General features: G+C 39.2%; 2 long non-coding RNA genes across 2 annotated transcripts; both read left to right on the top strand.

Moving 5' to 3' along the window:
* The first annotated feature begins 771 nt into the window (after nt 1–771).
* Nucleotides 772–5515, top strand: LOC308080763. The gene is made up of 3 exons (XR_013932734.1): nt 772–930; nt 2036–2098; nt 5335–5515. It is a non-coding gene; the product is annotated as an uncharacterized lncRNA (long non-coding RNA).
* A 6836-nt stretch (nt 5516–12351) lies between these two features.
* Nucleotides 12352–17869, top strand: LOC308080762. The gene is made up of 3 exons (XR_013932733.1): nt 12352–12469; nt 13269–13331; nt 17810–17869. It is a non-coding gene; the product is annotated as an uncharacterized lncRNA (long non-coding RNA).
* Nucleotides 17870–22786: the final 4917 nt, after the last annotated feature.

Below are 22786 nucleotides of genomic sequence, written 5' to 3'. Positions count from 1 at the left end.
AAGTAGTGTGATCAGAGGACACATCCAAAGAGGTGCCTTTCTGGTGCATAGGGCTTGCCACCTGCTTTCGACAGCCAAGGAACCCGAGGCAAGACTAGCACCAATGGAACATGGGTGGGAGGAGCACTTTGGCACACTCCTGCCATCAAAGTGTCTGAAGGCCTTACCACCAAGTCTGCTCACAGTATGCAAGTGTGCAGGCAAGTGTGACACTCGCCGATGTGGGTGCCGTGCTGCTGGAGTTCTGTGCATCATATTCTGCCATGGAAAAATTTAAAATCCCTCCTGTAAAAATCCATCACACTAACCTGCATGCACACATATGGTGCACCTTGAGAGAATTTATCTGATTTTGTGTTATGATTTTATTTGTATATCATTTTGTAGGTCTATATCACTTTTATTTGCTCATTTCAACACCCTATTAGGTCACATTAGGTCAATTAAGGTCAAAATCACCCAAAATGGTCATAACAATATCAGAAATGAATTCCCCACCCCATAATTAGTCCAAATGGAGGTATTGCATGTGTATATACACTCAGAAACAAAAAAGTTGGATTTTATTCATAGCCGATGGCGGCCATATTTGATTTGGCCATTGCGCCATTCGTGGCACTATGGCGGACGAGCACCTCTTTGATTTTTCATGTCTAGGTACCCATTGACTCAGTTCAAGTGAGAAACTCCCCTCACACCAAGTTGCGAACGGGTCTACAGGCCAGGTACAGGATTATCTCTGCTTTCCCCAGGGAACTACTGCTCCAACACCCTGAATCTTTATTGAACTTGTGTATTAAACTTATGTCTCATAACGTGAAGCGTCTTTGAATCTGGTTGAGAATTCCTCGACAGTTATTGACGTGAGGAACACGATACCTAACCCAGAGAGAAGGAGAGAAGGAACCCACAGCAGCTGCAAAAATCAAGGTAATGCTTGGCCGGTTCTCTCTATTCTCTGTTTTGTTTGGAGTCCGTAACGCGGTACAGAGTTATTTTTATTAATGTAACGTCCTAGGAATTCAAACATCTAAATAAAATTAGACTAGAGGAGTCACAGACACCTGTCTTATGAGGAGAAATTTTGTGTTTTATGAATAAGAGGGGTTGACAAAATAAACAATAATATTCAAGGCAAGAGCAAATTTATTGTGAGCCTATGTGAATAAAGAGGAGAGGTAAGAGAAAAAGGAAAGAGCAAAATGTCTTGAATCTGTTGTGAGCCTGCTTAATTAAAAGTTTACCAACCAATTAATTCAAAATCAAGATGGAGAGACAACTTAATGTCTGGTATTCATAATTTTTGGCATTACATTTCTACATCTAATTTATCATGGTGTGAGACTATAGGAGAGTTGAATCATCATAAATTACCCATAAAAATGGGCTTGTGACCCACAAATGAGTCCTGACCAGTGGTGAGCTGTGGATTTTTAAACTATGGGGGCTATATTTTATGACGTCACGTGCACGTGCGCGGGCATGTGCACATAGCCACTCAGCTCAGTGCTAGTTGAAATACTGTATTCAACATGTGATTATTAATGTATTTATATTTCTTATTATTTTGTTGCATTGTTAATTTGTTGTTTTTATGTTTGTTTCAATTAATCAATTATTTTATTTTCCTTTACATAGACTCACCCACACATAAGTACTTAAAATAATCAGACAAGTGAAATACATGACCGGTGTGGCTGTTAATACAGTGTAACTGAGGACGTAAGTGAGAACGCAATGTTATGCAAAGCAGCCAGGTTGAGGCCATTGTTGTGTTAATGATTGACGGCTCGCGGGCGGCTGACGGTGTGTGCTCGCGCGTGCATGTGGAGCTCGTGCGAGCCCCCAGCCCCCATAGTGTCAGAAGAACTAAGGGGTCACCCCCCCTAGCACCCCCTTCAGCTCTGTCCTGACCCACTGTTTAGGAAACGGTGGTCTACGACTCTCTAAAAACTACATCATTATTGGACCCAAAAATCTGGCATCGGTCCAACTCTAGTAAAGCCATCTAATCTTTATTTCTATTTGTATGTAGGTCAGTGTGTGGAATCCAGATGAACTCTCCAGACTCAGACCAACACCCTCCTGACCACAGTAAGTTTAATACTCCTTTCATACTTTATTCTTTTCATTCATTCATTCATTACAACCTTTATTTATTCTCGAAAAGACATTGAGGTTTCCCTCATTTGCAGTGTCGTCCAGATACATCACAATCCAAATACAATTTCATTTTCACATCAATGATAAAACAAAACAAAACCGTCCCCCTTTTTTTGTGATTTAACACAAATTAACCCATTAATACCAGGAAAGCAAAAATAGCAGATGTACAAGCTCATAGTGCGGCACCACAAGCTTGTAGATCTGTTTTATTTTATTTTATCGTGAACATTTGTGCAAATCTTTGAATATATAAGTTTTTAAGCGAACATTTTTTACTCTGTTACAACTTCTGGGGGTCCCTGGAAAAAAATACTTTGAGATGGGGTTCTATGGCCAAATACATTTTAAAAAAAAACTATTGGGATTTAGAAGACATTTGTAGAATCCTCAGAAGCAAAGATTTGAGTTACAAATGTTCGCTTAAAAAAAAAACATTTCACGATTTTCCCCAAAAATAGCAGATCTACAAGCTTGTAGCGTGGTTGGGGCACTAAAACAAACAAAAGGCTGTTTTCCCCAGTTCAGTCTTTACTTGGGGGACCTTGTGTTCTATATGTTCCTTCCAAGATTCCATTCCATTTTGATTTCTCTGTTGATTTTGTGCCAGGAACCCCCATACAAGATTTGAGTTGTTAAAGGTGGTATAAGTGATTTTATTTGGTTAAAATAAGTGTTAAATAGCTCTATATTCTGATAGTACTCATTTCTATAGAGTATTTGTTCAGTAACAGGAATCTCCATGTCTCTCCAGCTCTTTATTAAACAGACAATGCATTTTCAGGTTAGGATACCAATTGTATCCAATTAGGATAGGGAACTCAGTCAGGATACAGATGAAACAAGTGAAAAAAAGTGATGACACAAAGAAATTAGCAGACAAAACTGGAACTGGAACACTATAAAAATGAAGCTGATACATTTCCTGATTGGCTGAAAATGTGTCACCCACCTGAAAATGTATTTTCTGTTCATTTAGAGACAGGGAGACCTATGCTACTGAACAAACACTCTATAGCAATGCTTACTATAAGATATGTATAGTGCTTTAACCTTTTTGTTAAATGTCAAATATCACTTGTCTTACCCTACCTTTTTAAAATGTAAAAAAAAAATCCAAATGTTGAAAATAGAAGATAGAAGTGGTATGCCCAGTGTTACACCTACTGTATAGGCTGGAATTAACCCAAGACTGGGAACGCATCTGTGTCAATTTAGATTTATTTGGCAAGCTCATAGCGCGGCACTGAGTGCCGCTCTACGAGCTTGTAGATCTGCTATTTTCTTTAAAATCCTGAAAGCTTGTGCAAATCTTTGAAGAACAAAATAAAAAAAAGATGTATGTCAAGGATACGTTATGTTTGTTGTTAGATTCAAATTAGTACAACTGTCTATACCATAGTGGGGGTGGGGAGATAACAGTGGAGTGAGTGAAACCTATGATTTCTTATACATTCTCTCATTGGGCTAACTCCTCCAAAGCTGCTGAAATAGCTGTGCACAGCTAATCTTGCACATTGCTGGATCAATCTGTGTCAAACTTTAAAGCCTGATTTATACTTAGTTGCACGCTGGTGTTGCCTGCGGTAAATAGCAGATCTACAAGCTCACGTGTCACATTCGTGATGACACGTTGTGAACTTGTAGATCTGCTATTTAGTGAGCATGACACCGGCACGCAACTAATTACATTACATTACATCACACATTACAGCTTTACATGTTGTCCTATAACTCTTGTAGGCCGATACTATCAATACATTTGTTCAATTGTTTGCCCATTGTCACTGTCAACTAATGTTATGTCAATAATTGTCATCTTTAAGAACTGTGGTGAATATAACATCTCATAAGTTTATTCAATGACAACACAATGGAAAGCATTTAGTTCATTTTAAAGTAAAATGCTGTAATTTGGTGCACTTTGAGAGCTAAATTAAGAGGCTAGATCTATATATAAAACAAAATGCACATATCATATTATATTAATATCTTTACTGTGCTATTGCTTTGACAACAAAATAAATGTCTCCCCACATTAATTCTGCATACAGGTCACATAGAATACTTCTGGATTAAATACTAACATTTGCTTTGTAGGCATAAATAAAAGTAGGTGATTATTTAGCTGCCAACAAGCTCTTAGCGCGGCACCGAGCTATGAGCTTGTAGATCTGAATTTGTTTTTCATTTTGTTCATTTGAGCTTGTAGATCTGCAATTTCTTTTTAAATCGTGAAAATGTGTGCCACTCTTTGAGTGTAAACTCAAATCTTTGCTGGGGGGGGGTTGGAGCCAAATACATATAATTTTGGGGGTCCATGAAAAAGTTTTGTTCCAGGGACGAAGAAGAAAAGATCTGAATTCAAAGATTTGCACACATTTTCACAATAAAAAGAAACAAGCTCATAGCGCGGCACTAGATCTGTATTATATCTGCTTTTTTTGAATAGCCGAATAAATCTAAAATGACACGGATACTTTCCCGGTCTAAATGGGTTAAGATCTCTGCCCATACCCGTCGGGGGAGCCTGCCTGCCCCGCTTAGGATCGGGTCAATGTTTCGCATATTTTTTGGACTTGGGTCGGGATCAGGCTTTACATTTAGATATTTATAATAGGAGCGTTTTATATCATGAGTAGCCTCTGTGTAGCGAAGCCAGCAGCTGTCTTATTAGAGAGAGCCAACCTACAATGTGAGTTGCAGAGTAAAACAAAATAAATGCAGTTCCGCTGTCACTCATCAGCACACCTCGACACATCAAAGGCAATGCACATTCTACGTTAGAGGATGAAACGTTGGTAGAAGTATATCGATGGGTTAAATCCAATCGATAACTGATGATTTTAATTCCAACAATCCAACTACATTGATATGCAAACAGTAATTACTACTTCTAGTGTGACTCTAGTGTGTACTATTAAGAACTAGTGTCTTGTACTTAGCCATGTTACAAGGAAGAGTGGTTTAATTACTTAAATTACTTCATGTATTTCCGTGGGTGCCCGGTACTTGGCATTTTTCAATTGGTTCCTACTTGGGAACCACATTTTGGTACCCAGCTATAGTTGTAAATGAAACGTATCGATACAAGCTCCATAATTTTAAATGAAAAGTATCGATACAAGCTGTTTAAATTTGTGAATAATCTGTTATTGGTTTCTATCTCAGGTACCTGTTCTGCCCAGTCTCCAGTGAAACCACAACATGTCTGCTGTGACCAGTGTGGGAAAAGCTTCACCACAAAGACTGGCCTAAAAATACACCAGCGTAAAGTACACCCTGGAAGCCTGAAGCCTTACTGCTGTGACAAATGTGAGATGAGTTTTCATAGATCACAAGCTTTAAAGGTTCATGAGTACTCAGTACATAATGGAGAGAAGCCTTTTAAATGTGACCAGTGTGCCTATAGCTTCACCACAAAGCTTGGTCTCAAACTGCACCTGATAATTCACACTGGAGAGAAGCCATACTGCTGTGACCAATGTGGGAAAAAGTTTACTCGAAAGTGTCATCTTGCAATACACCAGAGAATTCACACTGGAGAGAAGCCTTTTGACTGTGACCAGTGTGGGAAAAAGTTCAGTCACATGCGTAATCTCAAACTACACCAGGGAATTCACACTGGAGAGAAGCCTTTTGACTGTCACCAGTGTGGGAAAAAGTTCCGTCACATGTTTAATCTCAAACGTCACCTGACAATTCACACTGGAGAGAAGCCATACTGCTGTGACCAATGTGGGAAAAAGTTTACTCGAAAGTGTAATCTTGCAATACACCAGAGAATTCACACTGGAGAGAAGCCTTTTGACTGTGACCAGTGTGGGAAAAAGTTCAGTCACATGCGTAATCTCAAACTACACCAGGGAATTCACACTGGAGAGAAGCCTTTTGACTGTCACCAGTGTGGGAAAAAGTTCCGTCACATGTTTAATCTCAAACGTCACCTGACAATTCACACTGGAGAGAAGCCTTTTGACTGTGACCAGTGTGGGAAAAAGTTCCGTCAAATGTGTCATCTCAAACTGCACCAGACAATTCACACTGGAGAGAAGCCTTACGTCTGTGGTTATTGTGGGAAAAGCTTCACCTCTGAGTCGTATCTGGGAGTACACCAGAGAATTCACACTGGAGAGAAGCTTCACTGTTGTGAACAATGTGGGAGGAGTTTTAGTACTTCACGAGCATTAAAGAATCATCAGCGCAAACATACTGGAGAGAAGCCTTTTGACTGTGACCAGTGTGGGAAAAAGTTTAATCAAAAGTATACTCTTGCAACACATCAGAGACTTCACACTGGAGAGAAACCTTTTAACTGTGACCAATGTGGGAAAAAGTTTACTCGAAAGTGTCATCTTGCAATACACCAGAGAATTCACACTGGAGAGAAGCCTTTTGACTGTGACCAGTGTGGGAAAAAGTTTAATCAAAAGTATAATCTTGCAACACACCAGAGACTTCACACTGGAGAGAAACCTTTTGACTGTGACCAATGTGGGAAAAAGTTTACTCTAAAGTGTCATCTTGCAATACACCAGAGAATTCACACTGGAGAGAAGCCTTTTGACTGTGACCAGTGTGGGAAAAAGTTCCGTCAAATGCCTCATCTCAAACTGCACCAGACAATTCACACTGGAGAGAAGCCTTACGTCTGTGGTTATTGTGGGAAAAGCTTCACCTCTGAGTCGTATCTGGGAGTACACCAGAGAATTCACACTGGAGAGAAGCTTCACTGTTGTGAACAATGTGGGAGGAGTTTTAGTACTTCAGGAGCATTAAAGAATCATCAGCGCAAACATACTGGAGAGAAGCCTTTTGACTGTGACCAGTGTGGGAAAAAGTTTAGTTACATGTCTAGCCTCAAACTACACCAGACAATTCACACTGGAGAGAAGCCTCATTGTTGTGAACAATGTGGGAGCAGTTTAAGTACTAAAGGAGCATTAAAGATTCATCAGCGCATACATACTGGAGAGAAGCCTTTTGACTGTGACAAGTGTGGTAAAAAGTTCAGTTACATGTCTAGCCTCAAACTTCACCAGAGAATTCACACTGGAGAGAAGCCTTACTACGTCTGTGGTTATTGTGGGAAAAGCTTCACCTCTGAGTCTTATCTAGGACTACACCAGAGACTTCACACTGGAGAGAAGCTTCACTGTTGTGAACAATGTGGGAGAGGTTTTCTAACATATCAAGCATTAAAGAATCATCAGCGCATACACACTGGAGAGAAGCCTTACATCTGTGGTAATTGTGGGGAAAGCTTCACCTCTGAATCTTATCTAGGACTACACCAGAGACTTCACACTGGAGAGAAGCTTCACTGTTGTGAACAATGTGGGAGAGGTTTTCTAACATCTCAAGCATTAAAGAATCATCAGCGCATACACACTGGAGAAAAGCCTTACATCTGTGGTAATTGTGGGGAAAGCTTCCGATTGCAGTCTTATCTGGGAGTACACCAGAGAATTCACACTGGAGAGAACCTTTTAACTGTGAACAGTGTCGGAAAAGCTTCAACTCAAGGTCCAATCTGAGACAACACCAGAAAATTCACAGTAAGCCTTAAGGGCTTTTTACTTGGGTCACGCTGCGCGCCTCATGTGAGGCTTGTTTTTGGGTAGTTGGGTAAATAGGGTTAACTACTTGAACCCTTTATTCTTAGTAAAACAGAAATGAGTTTCAACTGTACTTGGATCGCTTTTTTCTGTCTATACACCAAATCTCTTCGCCACAAATAGACGATCTACAGGCTCACAACACGTCACGTTGTGAGCCTGTAGATCGTCTATTTCCGGCAAATGTTCCCTCCAGAATAGGTGTGTTGAAACCCCCCTTAACCCCCTCTTATTTAATTTATCCAAAAATTAAGAAAATAAATTGCCCCTACAAAATGACTATAATTCTCAGGCTTCAAACATTTACCTGAAGACTACATCTCCCATTATTACCTGCAGGGTCCGGATCACGGCACTACCGTTGCACATAATCAGCATCACGTTGTGTTGCACTAGATGGTTTTCTTTCTCTAGGAGAGTAGTGTAGTGTAGTGAGAGCACAGTTCTTTCTGTAGGAGAGTAGTGTTCTCACTTCTCAGTTGTTTCACCAAACTAATTAAATAATAACACACCCTGATGTAACTAATATCACGAAATGCAAATGTTTTTTGACGGAGCGTGATGTGCTTTAGTGGGAGGTGTGAGTCACGTGATCTACTAAGTACATTTACTGCAGTACTTTTGGTGCTTTAAGTACATTTGTATGCCGATAGTGATGCTTGATACTTTGAATACGGTACTTCTACTTGTAATTGACTACATCTACATCGCAGTATTGATACTTTTACTGAAGTAAAACATGCGAGTACTTCTGTACTACTGACTGTAGTTTCTAAGGCTACTTCCCGGTATACAGCCGCACAATTAGCCACTTAAACCCCAGCATCGGTATTGTGGGGAAAGCCTTTGCTGAAAATAGCAGATCAACAAGCCCACGACACGTGTACATTTTCTCCAAACAAATGTAACTCGATACCATAAACGGCACATAGTCATACCTGACAGAATCGTCGGTCTGATTTGTTTATTGTTGGAACACAGTTCTTATACGACACGATGCTAAGAAGACCCGACGTTATTTTCAATAGAGAATATACTTTCGTGACACTTTTGCGTAAGTGATTTCAGGACGTCGCTACTCTATGAGCGTGACAAATCAATGTCTGGAATGTTGACTTTAGTATTGTTGTACTGCAGTGGTTCTCAAACTTTTTCATGGACTCCCACATTGACCCCCATTTGAAAAGATATGCCAGGGACCCCCATAAGAGAAGATTTTCACGGTTCTAGCAGTGATTCTCAACCATTTTAATTTCAAGGACCCCCAGTTTGACATGCATTAGGCTACGGACTCCCATGTAATGGCATTTCTCTGGGACCCCAATTTATATTGTAAAATCAATGTTAATTTAACTCTGAGAGAGGGTTGCTAACTATCTATCATTTAGGTGAGGACCCCCTGGAACTCCCTCAAGGACCCCTGCGGGTCCCCGGACCCCACTGTGAGAACCACTGCTCTACTGCAATGGTTCCCAAACCTTTTAGCTCGAGACCCAAAGGAGACATTTGATGTCTCCCGGGACCCAAACTAGTGAGAAAAGCACTCAACAAGCTCACAACACGTCTCATCACACCTTGTGAGCTTGTAGTCATTTAAATCTCTTTAAAATAAGAACAAATAAGTAAATATAGGAAACACACAAAGACACGCACACACAACTATATATATATATATATATATATATATATATATATATAGTCGCAGCACTGTATATAGTCGCAACCCATAAAAATGGGTCTCGACCCATTGTTTGGGAAGCACTGCCTAGGGCAAGGGTCTTCAACGTTTTTCAGGCCAAGGACCCCTTAGCTGATAGAGAGAGAGATGAAGCAGGGACCCCCCCCCCCTACATATTGTATAACATTGTGTTGCCGATTAAACTTTTTAATAGATTTCATACATGGCTTCATAGACTTGTTTGACAGCACTATCATCATTGTTGTGTAAATAAACGTTTTTGTTAATTAATGATTAATGATTGTTTATGCATATTTTCTATTGTGTTAAAAAAAATAACATCTTTGTGGGGTGGAAACCTCATATGTCCAAAACTGTTTTGTGATTTTACAGTATTTTAGTTCTTAAAGGGATATTTCACCCCCATTTATTTTGAGGGATGGGGTTAGACTATTCCACACCTGGGTGCAGTGCTGTAGAAGGAGAAATTACCCAGTGTCAGACTGTTTAAAGGGTTTTGCTAGTGAGGAGGACTGTGCCAGACGGTTTAAAGGGGTTTGCTAGTGAGGAGGACTGTGCCAGACTGCAGAGCTGGTGCGCTTGTTGAAGCGAGGTTTGCTGGTGTGGAAGATATCCTGCACGTTGGGAGGTTCTATGGGTCCAAACAGGGAGTGCAGGTCCGGTTGGTTGAAGTATTCTTTGAGGAGAGTCTGCTGGAGCTTTGGACCTTTTTTAGTTTTTGTCGCATTCCTAAGCCAATAATTTGATGACCAGCGGCGGTTCCGGAACCGCAGCCTACCGGTCCGCTGGTCATCAAATTATTGGCTTAGGAATGGGACAAAAACTAAAAATATCCATGAATGCAAGTCTACATGGGGTCACTAATCGATAGATTTTTTTTGGGGGGTGAACTATCCCTTTAAGAATATAATTCTTGGACATTTGTTGACTATTGTGATTTCTCTGTATTTTTTTTAAAAATAATTTATATTATTGTGTTGTTATATATTGCCATTTGTTTAGTTTTAAAATTGTATATCCATATTATGTGAAATTGAGAAAATAAATATTAAAAAAATAAATGTAGTAAAGCAGACATTTCATGTAACCTTTTGTTAGTGAATAAAATGATAATTCAACCAATCTTTGTGGAAGTATATTTTAAAACAATAATAACTAACACAACTGTGGTGGTTGTATTTGGTCTACCTGCTCAGTTTCTCCCCTGAGTAAGTAGGTGTATTCTATTACTGTAGCTCAGTGGCAACAAAAAGTAAAGTACAAAAGTATTGGTATCAAAATGTACTTAAAGTACTGAAGTAGTAGAAAGTACTCATAATGCAGAATGTTCCATATCACAAGTTTTCAAGTGTATAAGAATCTTTTGAAAATAGCAGATCTACAAGCAATGCAACGCGACACATTGTGCGCTTGTAGATCGGTTGTTTTCAAATGGCCAAAATGTATATAGGGCTGAAGTGGTTAATGTATGTTTTGTAATAATAATCAAAACCTACCTACTGTAAGTGACTATAGTAAAGTTTTCAAATAATAGTAATGGAGCAAAAGTACAATATTTGCCTCTGATATGTAATGGAGTAAAAGTACTGAAAACTGGAAATACTCCAGTAAAGTAAAAAATACCTCAAAATTGTACTAAGTACAGTACTTGAGTAACTGTACTTAGTTACTTTCCTCCACTGATGGGTATTGCATAACAGGGTGGGGCATGCGTTCCCAATTTGGCACAACCTTGGCATCGTTCCCAACTTGCATCCTTCCTGAGTAGGCCGGTGTCTAGTTGTATAACATTGTGTTGCAGATTGAACTTATTCATAGATTCCATAGATAGTTTCATGGACTTGTTTGATGGTGGCTGACTGTTGCCCCAAAGGTCAACTTTAGAAAATTTACGAACTATAGGGTTACTATACTGTAGGGTACTCGAGTGCTTTAACCTGAGTTCAAATTTGACAAACCAACTTTCACCTGAAGTTGAGTACTATTTGACCAGAAGTATCTACACTTTGACTATGTTCTGACCAGTGGTGGAAAAAGTACTCAAAACTGGTATAATGGCTATCAGTGTTAAGTAAAAGAATCAATATTGCAATGTAGAAGTACTCTGTTACAAGTAAAAGTCTGGAATTCAAAATTTACTTGAGTAAAAGTACAAAAGTATTGTTATCAAAGTATCAAAGGTAAAAGTACTGAAATATAAAATAATATATAATATATAAAATTAGGCTAAAGTGGTTAATGTATGTTCTATAATGTAATAATGTATAAGTAACTAGTTAGTAAAGTTTTCAAATAATTGTAGTGGAGTAAAAGTACAATATTTCCCTCTGAGATGTAGTGGAGTAGAAGTAAAAGTATAGACAATTGGAAATACTCCAGTAAAGTATAAGTACCTCAAAATTGTACTTAAGTACAGTACTTGAGTAAATGTACTTAGTTACTTTACACCTCTGGTTCTGAAAAGTACAATATTTCCCTCTGAGATGTAGTGGAGTAGAAGTAAAAGTATAGACAATTGGAAATACTCCAGTAAAGTATAAGTACCTCAAAATTGTACTTAAGTACAGTACTTGAGTAAATGTACTTAGTTACTTTACACCTCTGGTTCTGACCATGGGGATGTCATAGTCAAGATATGGCACAGGCCTGCTCTCTGTTGTTTTGGGTACAGCCAGTCTTGAGACACAAGCACATTCCTCTCTTATCTTTGGATATAACTAGTCTCTCTCTCTCTCTCTCTCTCTCTCTCTCTCTCTCTCTCTGCTTTCCCCAGAGAACTACTGCACCTTCTCTCTCTCTCTGTGCTTTCCCCAGAGAACACCAACACCCTGAATGTTTATTGAACTTGTGTATTAAACTTATGTCTCATATTAATGTGAAGCGTCTCTGAATCTGGTTGAGAATTCCTCCACAGTTATTGACGTGAGAAACAGGATACCTAACCCAGAGAGAAGGAGAGAAGGAGCCCACAGCAGCTGCAAAAATCAAGGTAATGCTTGGCCGGTTCTCTCTATTCTCTGTTTTGGTTGGAGTCCGTAACACGGTACAGAGTTATTTTATTCATGTAACGTCCTAGGAATTCAAATAGACTAGAGGAGTCACAGACACTTGTCTTATGAGGAGAAAATGTGTTGTTTTATGAATAAGAGGGTTTGACAAAATAAACAGAATAATATTCAAGGCAAGAGCAAATGTATTGTGAGTCTGTGTGAATAAAGAGGAGAGGTAAGAGAAAAAGCCTAGGCTACAAGAATAAAAGTAAATAAATAAGCTACAAGGAGCAAAATGTATTGAATGTATTTTGAGCCTGCTTAATTAAAAGTTTACCAACTAATTAATTCAAAATCAAGATAGAGACAGCTTAATGTCTGATAACCAGATGCATATGTTGTGGCATTACATTTCTACATCTAATTTATCATGATGTGAGACTATAGGAGAGGTGGTCTATGACAGGTGGTTCCCAAACCCTGGCCTGGGAACCAAACTAGCAGATCTACAAATTCTCTGGAAACATGTTTGAACTTTCTATTTAATTTCTGAACATGTTCAATTTTTCTCTTACTTTTTGAAAAAGTTTGGAAATAATAATTAAAAAGAAAAAAGATAAGGGGAAAAAATACATTTACTCGTGACCCATAAATGGGTCCTGACCCACTGTTTAGGAAACGGTGGTCTACGACATTGGACCCAAAAATCTGGTATCGGTCCAACTCTAGTAAAGTCATCTGAATGTCATTATTATATTGACATCATTATTATTCATGTTTATATGTATTTGTATGTAGGTCAGTGTGTGGAATCCAGATGAACTCTCCAGACTCAGACCAACACCCTCCTGACCACAGTAAGTTTAATACTCCTTTTAACTTTGTTTCTTTCATTTATTCATTCAAACCTTTATTTATTCTGGAAAAGACATTGAGGTTTCCCTCATTTGCCGTGTCGTCCATATACATCACAATCCAATTTCATTTTCACATCAATATTCACATCAATGATAAACAAAAACAAAATGTCCCCTTTACGTGCGGTGGTGGAAAAAGTAATATTTTTTTAACGTAAGTAAAAGTATCGATACTGCAATGTAGAAATACTCTGTTACAAGTAAAAGTCCAGAATGTATTAATATGCAGAATGTGCCATTTCAGGTTTTCAATTGTATAAAAATCTTTTGAAAATAGCCGATCTACAAGCTCACAATGCGATCATATCTGGAAGTATGAATGTATTTATCTGTAACAGTGGTGGAAAAAGTACTTGAATGTTTTACTTAAGTAAAAGTATCAATACTGCAATGTAGAAGTACTCTGTTACAAGTAAAAGTCCGGAATAAAAAATTTACTTGAGTAAAAGTACAAAGGTATTTCTATCAAACATGTACTTAAAAGTACCTAAAGTAAAGGTACTAAAATGTTTGAAAACAGCAGATCTACAAGCAGATCTACGTATGTTATGGGAGAACAGATCTTTCATTTAAGCTGTAGGTCATTCCAGGTGGTTGGGGCACTAAAACAAAAGGCTGTTTTTTCCCAGTTCAGTCTTTACTTGGGGGACCTTTAGCGTGAGCCATTCATTGGAGTGTGTCCTATATGTTCCATGATTCCAATTAGATTTCTATGTTGATTTTGTGCCAGGAACTCCCATACAAGATGTGAGTTGTTAAAGGTGATGTAAGTGATTTTCTTTGGTTAAAATAAGTGTTATATAGTTCTATATTCTGATAGTACTCATTTCTATTGAGTGTTTGTTCAGTAACAGGAGTAACAGGAGTAACAGGAGTCTACCCAGCTCTTTAGTAAACTGAAAATGCATTTTCAGGTTGGGATACCAATTGTATCCAATCAGGATATCTAGACTAAACAAGTGACATTAGAAGTGATGACACAAATAAATGAGCAGACAACATTGGAACTGGAACAATATAAAAATGAAGCTGATAAGTGGTTACTCTCTCCTGATTGTAAAAAAATTGAAAATGTATTTTCTGTTCATTAAGAGATGGGGAGACCCATGCTACTGAACAAACACTCTATAGCAATGATTATTATCAGATATATATATATATAGTGCTTTAACCTTTTAACAAAAAGCTTTTCGTTTTAACCAAAAAATATCACTTACCCGACCTTTTCAAAAAATCCAAATGTTTCAAAATGTTGAAAATAGCAGATCTACAAGCTGACAATGCATTGTGAGCTTGTAGATCGGTGATTTTCAAATAGCCTATGTAGGCTATATAGGGGTTAAAGTGGTTAAACTGATTTTGTTATATTAACACATTTCGCTGGGGACCTCCTGGAGGTCTCAAGGACTCCTAGGGGTTTTAATTGGGAGGGGAAAAAAATAATGGCAATAATTGTAATAATTTAAAAAAAAGTGTATGAGTAACATTACCACAATGCACCAGTGGTTTGCCCATTGTTACACCTACTGTATATAGGCTTGTATTAATCTAATAGAACACATCAGTCCATATGATAAATAGAATTTCATCTTTTATTTTTAACATTTGTATGTTTGGAGTGTTATTAAAGAATTGTCTCGTCAATCATTGAAGATACAGTTCATATAGTTCATTATCTTATTTGAGTTTTCCATAGCAGTAACCTTGCATGTGTCAGCATGACCTTAAACTGAAACTGTGTTTATCAACTTACTAAAAGATGATATCATATTATTGTAACCCTGTGCTGGCCAGGTGCCTGGTACGGTAAGATAAGGTCAGAACACAGGGCCCCTTTTTCTCTATGATGATGTACCAAGCTCTCTCTCTCTCTCCCTTGAGCGGAGTGACTTTCTGACTATAATGTAAACTGTTGCATTTCCTGTATTCTTCAGAATGCATTCTCTGAATAAACCAATTTATTTTACTCCGTATTCTCTTCTCATATTTGGTTCTGCGTCACGGTAACTTTATCTGAGTATTTCAGACTCAAGATTTTCCTCGCTATCACCATAGGAACCACAGGTTTCTCACCTCTGATTTAATGGAAACACTGACATTCATTTTTACAGTATATCAAGGACACCCAAATTGATACATATTAGGCTGCGGACCGGCAATTGAGTTTTGTTTTTTTCCAGTGGACACCATACTCATTGGGCTAACTCCTCTTTAGCTGCTGAAATAGCTGTGCACAGCTAATCTCGCACATTGCTGGATCAATCTGTGTCAAACTTTAAAGCCTGATGCATACCTGATGCATACCTGGTGTTTCCTGCGGTAGAAAGCAGATCTACAAACTCACAACGTGTCACATTCGTGACACGTTGTAAGCTTGTAGATCTGCTATTTAGTGAGCACAACACCGCCACGCAACTAAACACTATGGCTTTACATGCTGTCCTACAGTAAAACTCTACTAGGCCATAATCAAAACATTTGTTCAATTGTTTGCCCATTGACACTGTCAACTAATGTTACGTCAATAATTGTCAGCTTTAAGAACTGTGACGAATATATCCTCTCATACGTTTATTCCATGACAACACAATGGAAAGCATTATGTTCATTTTAAAGTAAAATGCTGTATTATGGTGCACTTTGAGAGCAAAATTAAAAGGCTAGATCAATATATAAAACAAAATGCACACATCATATTATATCTTTACTGTGCTATTGCATTGACACAACAAAATAAATGTCTCCCGGCATCAATTCTGCATACAGGTCACATAGAATACTTCTGGATTAAATACAATGGCCCATCTACACCAACATCACTTAATGGGAGAATGCAAGTACTAACATGTGCTTTGTAGGCATAAATAAAAGTAGGTGATTATTTAGCTGCCAACTGGCAAAGTGGAGCTTGTCAGAAGAGAGGGCAGTAGAGCTTAAGATCTCTGCCCATACCCACCGGGGGAGCCTGCCTGCCCCAGTTAAGGTCGGGTCAATTTGTCATATATTTACTTGGACTTGGGTCGGGTTCAGGCTTACATTAAGATATTTATAATAGGAGTGCTTTATGTCATGAGTAGCCTCTGTGTAGCGAAGCCAGCAGCTGTCTTATTAGAGAGAGTCAGTGATGGAAGAAGTACTCGCATGTTTTACTTAATTAAAAGTAACTAATACTGCAATGTAGAAATACTGTGCTACAAATAAAAGTGTTTGTAGCAAAATGTTCTACTTAAGGAGAGTAGTTGAGTAAATGTACTTAGTTACTTTCCAACCACTACATTACATTACATTACATTACATTACAGTCATTTAGCAGACGCTTTTATCCAAAGCGACTTACAATAAGTGCATTCAACATAGGTAGGGAACGAAACTACTAATCACCAGAAGTCTTAAGTGCATTTCCTGCATAAACAAGCAACCAAGAGTATACCTAGCGCTAAGGTAAAAGTGCAATATATCAGCTACCTACTTTCTCCACTAGAGCCCACCTACAATGTGAGTTGCAGAGTAAAACGGATTAAATGCAGTTCCGCTGTCACTCATCAGCACACCTCGGCACATCAAAGGCAATGCACATCCTACGTTAGAGGATGAAGCGTTGGTACAAGTATATTGATGTGTTAAATCCAATCAATAACTGATGATTTTAATTCCAACGATCCAACTACATCGATATGCAAACGGCAATTACTACTTCTGTGTGACTTGTATGGATCTTAAATTGATTAGCAATGCAAAGAACTGATTGTATTACTAAGAACTTGTGACTTGTACTTAGGAATGTTACAAGGAAATAAATACATTATACATTCATACTTCCAGATATGTACGCTTTGTTAACACATTCACTTCCAGAGACTTTCTAATACTGGAAGGTAGCTTCTGCCAGCATTTTTAAGCATTCTGACACATTTTTCACGAACCACAGAATATTTATCTCCAGTATGATCGATCCCCCGATGGTTGCTAATTACAGAGGAAATCACTGTGCTTACGTGGGGGGGAAAAAAATCATTGTGACCTCCCGTTCTCTTGTTATACCCAGTTTCACCCAAAAAAATAAGTATACAGGAGCCGAGATACAAGATTTTAAATTATAAGTTAACCAGGGAGTGAATAGAGAAGTATATCTTTGGATGACGTCATCTTTTTTTTTAATGACGGAGATCTCCGTCAATGGGGGTAAACGGGTGGATTTTAAATGACGGAGATCTCCGTCAATGGCAGGGATGTTAATTAGCCCATCTAGGAACCGGATAGCGCAGCCAAATTCATTTATTTCCATGGGTGCCCGGTACTTGCCATTTTTCAATTGGTTCCTACTTGGGAACCACATTTTGCTACCCAGCCATGATTGTAAATGAAAAGTATTGAAACAACTGTTTACATTTGTGAATAATCTGTTATTGTTGTCTATCTCAGGTACCTGTTCTGCCCTGTCTCCAGTGAAACCACAACATGTCTGCTGTGACCAGTGTGGGAAAAGCTTCACCACAAAGACTGGCCTAAAAAAACACCAGCGTAAAATACACCCTGGAAGCCTGAAGCCTTACTGCTGTGACAAATGTGAGATGGGTTTTCATAGATCACAAGCTTTAAAGGTTCATGAGTACTCAGTGCATAATGGAGAGAAGCCTTACTGCTGTGACCAGTGTGGGACAAAGTTTACTCAAAAGCGTCATCTTACAATACACCAGAGAATCCATACGGAAGAGAAACCTTTTAACTGTGACCAGTGTGGGAAAATGTTCAGTCACATGTATAGCCTCAAACTACACCAGAGAATTCACACTGGAGAGAACCTTCACTGTTGTGAACAATGTGGGAGCAGTTTTAGTACTTCAGGAGCATTAAAGAGACATCAGCGCATACATACTGGAGAGAAACCTTTTGACTGTGACCAGTGTGGGAAAAAGTTCAATCGAATGTCTCATCTCAAACAACACCAGAGAATTCACACTGGAGAGAAGCCTTACTACGTCTGTGGTTATTGTGGGAAAAGCTTCACCTCTGAGTCTTATCTAGGAATACACCAGAGACTTCACACTGGAGAGAAGCTTCACTGCTGTGAACAATGTGGGAGCAGTTTTCTATACTCAGGAGCATTAAAGGATCATCAGCGCATACATACTGGAGAGAAACCTTTTGACTGTGACCAGTGTGGGAAAAAGTTCCATAAAATGTATAATCTCACACAACACCAGAGAATTCACACTGGAGGGAAGCCTTACATCTGTGGTTATTGTGGGAAAAGCTTTGCCTCTGAGTCTTATCTGGGAAAACACCAGAGAATTCACACTGGAGAGAAGCGAGAGAAGCTTCACAGTTGTGAACAATGTGCGAAAAAGTTCAGTTTCATGTCTAGCCTCAAACAACACCAGATGATTCACACTGGAGAGAAGCCTTACGTCTGCGGTTATTGTGGGAAAAGCTTCAACTCAAGGTCCAATCTGAGACAACACCAGAAACTTCACACTAAGCCTTAAGGGCTTTTTACTTGGGTCACGCTGTGTGCCTCATGTGAGGCTTGTTTGTGAGTTAAGTAAATAGGGTTCAGTTAACTACTTGAACCCTTTATTCTTAGTAAAACAGACATGAGTTTAAACTGTACTATGATCGCTTCTTTCCGTCTATACACCAAATCTCTTCGCCAGAAATAGCCAATCTACAGGCTCACATTGTGAGCCTGTAGATCGTCTATTTCTGGCGAATGTTCTCTCCAGAATAGGGGTGTTGAAACCCCCCTCGTATCAAATTTATCAAAAGAGTAAGAAAATAAATTGCCGCTTACAAAATGACTATAATTCTCAGGCTTAGAAAAATTCTACATCTCCCATTATTACCTGCAGGGTACGGATCACGGCACTACCGTTGCATATAATCAGCATCACGTTGTGTTGCACTGGATGGTTTTCTTTCTGTAGGAGAGTAGTGTTCTCACTACTCAGTTATTTCACCAAACTAATTAAATAATAACACAACCTGATGTAACTAATGTCACAAATCTAAAACATTTTGCAAATGTTTTTTGACGGAGCGTGATGTGCTTTAGTGGGAGGCGTGAGTCACGTGATCTCCTAAGTACATTTTTATGATAAATGCTGCAGATAGTGATGCTTGATACTTTGAATACGGTACTTCTACTTGTAACGGAGTACATCTACATCGCAGTATTGATACTTTTACTTAAGTAAAACATGTGAGTACTTCTTCCATCACTGACTGTAGTTTCCAACGCTACTTACCAGTATACAGCCGCAGAATTAGCCACTTAAACCCCAGCATCGGTATTGTGGGGAAAGCCTTTGTTGAAAATAGCAGATCAACAAGCCCACAACACGACGCATGTACATTTTCTCCAAACAAATGTAACGACGTCACGTTTTTATAAGCCCAGAGTGCCAATGACGTCGCCGACGTCCTGATTTTTTTTTTCAGAACCCAAGATATCATGATCTGAAGATTTGCTGCTCCATTCACTTAACATCTTACTGAAAAAGGCTGTATCTCGCTTCCTAAGCACTTTTTTTTTACAATGTATTTTTGGCTCTGGTACTCAGAGCCAAACTGCCAGAAATAAGTCAGGCACTGAATGAGTGAGAAGACCCGACGGTATTTTCAATAGAGAATATACTTCCGTGACACTTTCGCGTAAGTGACGTCAGGACTTCGCTACTCTTATGAGCGTGACAAATCAATGTCTGGAAAGTTGAATTTAGTATTGCTCTACTGCAGTGGTTCTCAAACTTTTTCATGTCAAGGACCCCCACATTGACACTTATTAGCCCACGGACCCCCATTTGAAAATATATGCCAGGGAGGGACCCCAATAAGAGAAGATTTTCACGGTTCTAGCAGTGATTCTCAACCATTTTAATTTCAAGGACCCCCAGTTTGACATGCATTAGGGCAGTGTTTATCAACCCTGGCAAACGTCCCTATTTTGGTCCGCGAGTACTGCTGAGGTGTTCCGCGCCGTTTGAAGAAAGTGTGAACCCAGACCCTCGAGAACAATAGCGCCGATCGTCCGTCAATCGATACGGCCATCATCCGTTTCACACACAGCCACGGCCGAGTCCATTCAGTGTAGCGACCATCACCCATAGGAATGCAAATATGTTGTCCTACCTGGTACTGTATAAGGGCACAGGGTACATGCTTTGGCACTCAGTCAGTATTACTAAGTGGGTCGGAACGGGTCGATACGGCGGACCTGGACGTCATACCTGCTAAGAGGGGCTGTCCTGTCCCAAAAGCCCATGTTATAACCTGCCATGATGAATGTCCAACAATAAAACAATACATAAGTGTTAGTTTTCTTATAAAGTGCTTCTAAATCACTCCAGTGTGTTTGTGTCAACGTTTGTAGTGTTTAATTACTCCTCCACGCCACGGAGAGAATCTCTTGCAACTCAAGCAGTGGTGCCGTGGATATAACCGGAAAACTCGCCCCAAAACACGCTCGCCCCCATTTCTTTTCGCGGACCAGCGGTTCTTGTATTCCTGTATTTGTTTTACTGAGGATAAGGTTAGAAATAAGTTTACGGTTAGCCATATTATTAGTTTTACTGAGGTTACGTTTAGGAATAAGGTTAGGTTTAGGCATAGTTTAATGAGGTTACGTTTAGGAATACCAGGTGAATATCACCGGATTTCCCCGGGGGTGACTGTTTTGGGGCGAGAGTTTTTGTGTTCGTCTGTAGTGGGCAACAGCGCATGCGTCCGCAATAACGCTATCAGGATCAGATTATTAGATATTATTATCAGATATTAGAAGTATATTGGGTACCAAATATATTTACCAAAGAAGAACTTGAAGTGACCCAAGTGTATATATTTGTAGGCCAAAGATTTATATATTTGTAATGGTCAAGGTTTCTTTATACCTGCCCAATAATCTCTCGTGTGTGTGTGTGTGTGTGTGTGTGTGTGTGTGTGTGTGTGTGTGTGTGTGTGTGTGTGTGTGTGTGTGTGTGTGTGTGTGTGTGTGTGTGTGTGTGTGTGTGTGTGTGTGTGTGCGTGCGTGCGTGCGTGCGTGCGTGCGTGCGTGCGCGCGCGCGCGCTCTGGGACCGCAATTTATATTCAATGTTAATTTAACTCAGAGTGTACAAATGGTTCCCAACTATCTATCATTTAGCTGGGGGCCCCCTGGAACTCCCTCAAGGACCCCTGGGGTCCCCGGACTCCACTTTGAGAACCACTGATCTACTGCAATGGTTCCCAAACCTTTTAGCTTGAGACAAAAGTAGACATTTGATGTCTCCCCGGGACCCAAACTAGTGAAAATGGTAGATCTACAAACTCACCAACACATCTCATCGCACTTTGTGAGCTTGTAGTCGTTTAAATCTCTTTAAAATAAGAACAAATAAGTAAATGTAGGAAACACACACAGACACGCACACACAACTATGTATAGTGTGTATATAACATACTGTATATAGTCGCGACCCATAAAAATGGGTCTCGACCCATTGTTTGGGAAGCACTGCCTAGGGCAGTGGTCTTCAACGTTTTTCAGGCCAAGGACCCCTTAGCTGAGAGAGAGAGATGAAGCAGGGACCCCCCCCCCCCCTACATATTGTATAAAAATGTGTTGCCGATTAAACGTTTTAATAGATTTCATACGTGGCTTCATAGACTTGTTTGACAGCACTATCATCATTGTTGTGTAAATTAACGTTTTTGTTAATTAATGATTAATGATTGTTTACGCATATTATGTTTAAAAAAAAAAAAAGATGATGAATATCGTCTTTGCCGGGTGGAAAAAACTGTTGCTTGTGGATCTGCTACTTTTGATGCTTTTGTGTGACGCTGTAGTATGATCAAGTAGGGCATTAATTTACGAAAAAACACAAAAAGTTAAAATATGGAGATAAGAGGTTTCTGCCTGACAGCAATGATATATCAGTCTGACTCTAACAAAGAAGACCAGATGTCAGGATGTATGCGTAGAAATGGGATTCAGTAGCATTGATTTCAGCAGCGATTAACCTCACGGCTTTCGGGTAAAATCCAAACATGATCATAGATGACTCTCAAAGCTACAGTCAATCATTAGTGAGATCATGGAAAAACATCTGGTGAGTTGTGAAGAATGTGGCATGTGATTTATGTCTGTGATGGCTTATTTTACAGCATTTTAGTTCTTAAAGGGATAGTTCACCCCCAACATTTTTGAGGGATGGGGTTGGACTATTCCACACCTGCGGGTGGCAGTGCTGTAGAAGGAGAAATTACCCAGTGTCATACTGTTTAAAGGGTTTTGCTAGTGACAAAGCTGCAACCATTTGTGATCATATTTTAGTTTTTTTTAGGCTATGTGATGTAATGTAATTGTATTTCACCGTTTGTCTGTTTTCTGATGTTATTGTTTTTCTGTTTTTCTGTTTTGT

The sequence above is a fragment of the Gymnoscopelus braueri genome (assembly GCF_963280865.1).
Source record: "Gymnoscopelus braueri genome assembly, chromosome: 24".
In the NCBI taxonomy this organism is placed as follows: domain Eukaryota; kingdom Metazoa; phylum Chordata; class Actinopteri; order Myctophiformes; family Myctophidae; genus Gymnoscopelus; species Gymnoscopelus braueri.
This window is presented reverse-complemented; position numbering and strand designations above follow the sequence as displayed.